Below are 5,703 nucleotides of genomic sequence, written 5' to 3'. Positions count from 1 at the left end.
TTGACTTATCACAGTACAACTGTATCTACCTTGTCACTGTGAGTGACCCACTCTTGACTTATCACAGTACAACTGTCTCTACCTTGTCACTGTGAGTGACCCACTCTTGACTTATCACAGTACAACTGTCTCTACCTTGTCACTGTGAACCACCCACTCTTGACCTATCACAGTACAACTGTCTCTACCTTGTCACTGTGAACCACCCACTATTGTCTTTTCACAGTACAACTGTCTCTACCTTGTCACTGTGAACCACCCACTCTTGACTTATCACAGTTCAACTGTCTCTACCTTGTCACTGTGAACCACCCACTCTTGACTTATCACAGTACAACTGTCTCTACCTTGTCACTGTGAACCACCCACTCTTGACTTATCTCAGTACAACTGTCTCTACCTTGTCACTGTGAACCACCCACTCTTGACCTACCACAGAACAACTGTCTCTACCTTGTCACTGTGAACCACCCACTCTTGACCTACCACCACCACAGCACAACTGTCTCTACCTTGTCACTGTGATTCACCCACTCTTTACTTATCACAGTACAACTGTCTCTACCTTGTCACAGTGAACCACCCACTCTTGACTTATCACAGTACAACTGTCTCTACCTTGTCACTGTGAACCACCCACTCACTTGACCTCTTATCACAGTACAACTGTCTCTACCTTGCCACTGTCACTGAACCACCCCACTCTTGACTTACCCCAGTACAACTGTTTCTACCTTGTCACTGTGAACCACCCACTCTTGATCTACTTGTCACAGTACAACTGTCTCCACCTTGTCACTGTGAACCACCCACTCTTGACTTATCACAGTACAACTGTCTCTACCTTGTCACTGTGAACCACCCACTCTTGACTTATCACAGTACAACTGTCTCTACCTTGTCACTGTGAACCACCCACTCTTGACTTATCACAGTACAACTGTCTCTACCTTGTCACTGTGAACCACCCACTCTTGACTTATCACAGTACAACTGTCTCTACCTTGTCACTGTGAGTCACCCACTCTTGACTTATCTTAATACAATGTCTCTATGTCTCTACCTTGTCACTGTGAACCACCCACTCTTGACCTATCACAGTACTGTCAACTGTCTCTTGACCTTGTACACTGTGAGTCACCCACTCTTGACTTATCACAGTACAACTGTCTCTACCTTGTCACTGTGAGTGACCCACTCTTGACTTATCACAGTACAACTGTCTCTACCTTGTCACTGTGAACCACCCACTCTTGACCTATCACAGTACAACTGTCTCTACCTTGTCACTGTGAACCACCCACTCTTGACTTATCACAGTTCAACTGTCTCTACCTTGTCACTGTGAACCACCCACTCTTGACTTATCACAGTACAACTGTCTCTACCTTGTCACTGTGAACCACCCACTCTTGACTTATCACAGTACAACTGTCTCTACCTTGTCACTGTGAACCATCCACTCTTGACTTATCTCAGTACAACTGTCTCTGCCTTGTCACTGTGAACCACCCACTCTTGACTTATCACAGTACAACTGTCTCTACCTTGTCACTGTGAGCCACCCACTCTTGACTTATCACAGTACAACTGTCTCTACCTTGTCACTGTGGACCACCCACTCTTGACTTATCTCAGTACAACTGTCTCTACCTTGTCACTGTGAGCCACCCACTCTTGACTTATCTCAGTACAACTGTCTCTACCTTGTCACTGTGAGCCACCCACTCTTGACTTATCACAGTACAACTGTCTCTACCTTGTCACTGTGGACCACCCACTCTTGACTTATCTCAGTACAACTGTCTCTACCTTGTCACTGTGAGTGACCCACTCTTGACTTATCACAGTACAACTGTCTCTACCTTGTCACTGTGAGTCACCTATGTGGTGTTCACCAAGAACAGAAGGAACATCCATAATTCCAAAGACTTTCTGGAGATCCAATACTGATTGTGCCAACCACTATCTCACAGATTGTGGGGGCGGTGGGGTAGCCTAGTGGTTAAAGCGTTGGCTCGTCACGCCGAAGACCCAGGTTCGATTCCCCACATGGGCACAATGTGTTAAGCCCAATTCTGGTGTCCCCCGCCGTGATATTGCTGGAATATTGCTAAAAGCGGCGTAAAACTAAACTCAGTCAGTCAGTCAGACTCTCAGATTGTGCTGCAGATGATGACACTGGCATTCATCAGTTTGGTCCTTTAGTTGTAATACAACAACTAACTGATCCTAATAGTTCCTAATTGGTGCCCATGCAATTCCACAAGGGTGTATTTGGGTGAGATGTTTTTCTGTCCTTGGAGGACCTTAGCACAGGGTGTTTCCACGCCATTTTGAACCCTTGAAAACCCAGGTTAGAATCGGTCTTCAGCAAATCATGCTTGTCATAAAAAGTGACTAACGGGATCGTGTTGTCAGACTCACTGACTTGGTTGACACATGTCATTGTATCCCAATTGTGCAGATTGATGCTCATGCTGTTAATCACTGGATTGTCTGGTCCAGACTCAGACCAGCGCCATCTAGCTGAGTGTGGTGTTAAGCAACAGACCAACCAACCAACTACTACATTTTTCGAAAATTAGAGATAAGCAATTAGTATGAGTCAGGATACGTATGGAACAGCATTTTTTTTCTGAAATATATATTTTGAACCTTTTTGCACTAAGAGGTACCGTCTTCGGTATTCAGGCCATTATTGTGATAGTCTTTGTGTTTGTAAATGAGGTATCAGAATTTTGACACTTATGGTTTTGTTTCAGAAATGACTCTTTCCCCAAACTCAGTGTCTGACTCCAGATGTGAAACTTGTTGTGGGATTGTCTCCAGAGATGCTATCCAGTGGGACTCTAGAAACATTTCACTTTAAGGATCCTGTCATATGGTTTTCATCAGGATTTGCCATTTCCTCTCAATGGATTGCTTTTTCTCTTTATACAAGAAGACAGACTCTGAAAATGTAAAATTCCATTCGGATAACATAGAAGATTAGTGACTGAAATCATGACCATGTGAGCTTGTAGCATGGTGTTGTTTGTCTGTTGTCTAGTCAGTGTGTCACTGTCTGTCATCCATTGTTTGGGAACATCTTCTCTGATTTAGCTGACAATCTAAGTACTTGACACAAATTAACCTGCGGCTATTAAAATCCAGGTTTTGTGAGGTTTATTAAGAATTCAAGTTGAAGTAAAATCTCTGCGAATCTTCTAAGAAATCTGAACCATTGATATGATGTGTACTTGTAGGAACAGGAAACGGGAATCAGAATGGTTCATGCTAAAACAATAATAATAAACTAATACATTAGGAATAGTTAAGAATAGAATTCTCCGAAACCAAATGGTGCAGGGAGGATGTCTATTTACTAAGTCACTGAGTTGATTCAGACCTAAACCTACTGAAGTGAGAAATGTTACAGTGTATAGAACTGAGGATGTATTGCAGCTGTTTGTCCTACGATTGTATTGCTGATAGTATGCAATAGTGTCAATTAGAAGAAAAACATATATTATTCTTATATCAAACTAGATATGTGCAAGGATGGTGTCACATTGAGATTAGAGTTACTTCCCTTTGACTTGAGTAGTGACAGTGAAATGTCTGACTTTCATTCATTACACTGATTAATATAATTATCAAGCCATAAGGTTTACTATCAACACAATACCAGTCATGCAATACATGAGTGAAAATAGCCCCAACAGTCATCTCTCGGGTCTGTAAAATCAGAGACCATCTATTATATGGTCTCTGGTAAAATGTAATTTAGAATTCACCTAACAAGAACCAGTATCACCTGTGGAGATTTGAATGGTGGTACCATTGGATTCAGATATATATGTTTAAAGTCTCAAGCATTTAATGTAATGTTTCTTCCCAAATTAAATTGAGTGAGTGAGTTACATTTTATTTTCACATAGGCAGCATTTCAGCCATATTGTGTCTTCAAATTAAAGCAAATGTCAAATTAAATGTGTTGACACTGCCAGAAGTTGTCAGAAATATTATTTTCATACAATGTTTAAAAACACTGTTTAGAATTGATATTTATGGTATTGATTTGTCATGTATTGTTTAAATTATTGATACTGTGTTGAATATTATCAAATTGCAATGTGTACTGTTCAGTATTTTAGTATGTGTGACTAGCAGTGCAATTTTGGGCTGTAGATGGGTAGACAAGAACATAAACTTTATATTTTTTATTGTTGTGCCAGTAAGCCAGTTCCGACTGATGGTTGGTAAGAGGGTAGTGATAGTCTGTTATCATGAGTAGCTAGCCATCTATCTGTGTATAGTCAGGTGAACAGGTTGTCTCCCTTGGACTGTCAAGTTGTCTCTTTAGGATGTGTTAGCCTTTCTCTACACATTTGAGAAGCTGTATGTATCCATATTTATGTGTTAATCAGATGGTATGACTGTATTTTGTCTGTCTCTAGTGTGTTTGTGAAGCCACTGCTGGTTCATGCTGAGAAGGGACATTCCTCTCCAGATCAGTGCTCATCACTGTCATGTTGGTATAAAGCACTGTCAGATCTTAGTGCTTGCTACCCCAAGGGTATCCTACTGCAAATCACATCAGAACAATCTTATGAGGCTGATCACAGCATCATTTATGAGATTGATCACAGCATCACTTATGAGATTGTGAAGGTCTGAATATGTTTTCAATTATGTTCCTAATAATAAAGAAGCTGGCATCCTTAAAGTCTCACCTTTTAGGTGTTCTAAATGCCGTTCAAAGACAATGTATGGAACCATGATAGGATAAAATGAGGTTTCTTGATTAACAGTTGCATGCTGTATGACCAATTCAATGGGATAGAGCCGTTTCATAGCCCGAAATACTGCTATATCTAGTAGACATTCCAAAGTTGTCTTGACTTCAGTTATTTACTGAGCTTTGTCAACATATTTTTTCTGAATGTAGTTTGAGTGGAAGCTCACAATTGGAACATTCTGTGTTCTCCGTCTTGTGAAAGGTGCTGTCTGACTGGCCAAGGCAACTTCTTGTTTCTGGTCAGTCTCAGTGAAAGGTCATTGTGGTGTAAACCGTTGTGGGAATATTCAGTTTCAAGATCTCTGGAGTGATGCTTTGATCAATCTGATGAAAGGTCACTTTGCAATAGGTTGTTTATGTGAGAGTAGCAACGACTGAGATTGTGGAACAATAAGGCTTCTATCTATGTGGTCAGTGTACTTGTAAGCAAAGATACTGTTTATCCAGATGTATCCATTTCCATTCACATTTCTCAATTCATTTGAATATATAGATGACGTATTGTACTCGGAAATTGGGGCCAGGAGAAGCCAGTTATTGAGTTCCCATATACTGAGTATCTTGTGTTAAATGATTGACAGGAGTAACAGTGAGTGGCAGTGTAATGATAGAGAGTCTGTATGTTTACTCAAGAATGTCATTTGATTTTATCACGAACAAATTATTGGAAAATATATTTATCAGAACATTTTATTGAATAAAATTAATATTTTTCATGCTTGTTCCGTTCTGAGTATTATGAACATAGAAGGGAATGCTTAATTTCATTTGCAACATATAAGAATTTCATAGCTGAATTGTATGCCCCATGTACTCGCCTTATCCCACCTCAGATAACTGCAAGACATCGTTGGTGCCAAAAGACAAATCCTGCTTGTGCAATTGTTATGTTTTCGGATGAATCAAGTTTATTTTGGACT

At 40.4% G+C, this 5,703-nt stretch overlaps 1 protein-coding gene across 1 annotated transcript in view; it reads left to right on the top strand.

Moving 5' to 3' along the window:
• Nucleotides 1-5,497, top strand: part of LOC124256112 (mitochondrial 2-oxodicarboxylate carrier-like) — a 53,815-nt gene extending 48,318 nt beyond the window's left edge. Inside the window, exon 9 of the mRNA XM_046690061.1 lies at nt 2,766-5,497. The gene's annotated coding sequence lies outside the window, so the exon portion shown is untranslated. The remainder of the gene's footprint in view (nt 1-2,765) is intronic.
• The last annotated feature ends 206 nt before the right edge of the window (nt 5,498-5,703 follow it).

This window comes from Haliotis rubra, unplaced genomic scaffold, assembly GCF_003918875.1.
Source record: "Haliotis rubra isolate DU_JTF1 unplaced genomic scaffold, ASM391887v1 Scf116, whole genome shotgun sequence".
Taxonomy (NCBI): Eukaryota; Metazoa; Mollusca; class Gastropoda; order Lepetellida; family Haliotidae; genus Haliotis; species Haliotis rubra.
This window is presented reverse-complemented; position numbering and strand designations above follow the sequence as displayed.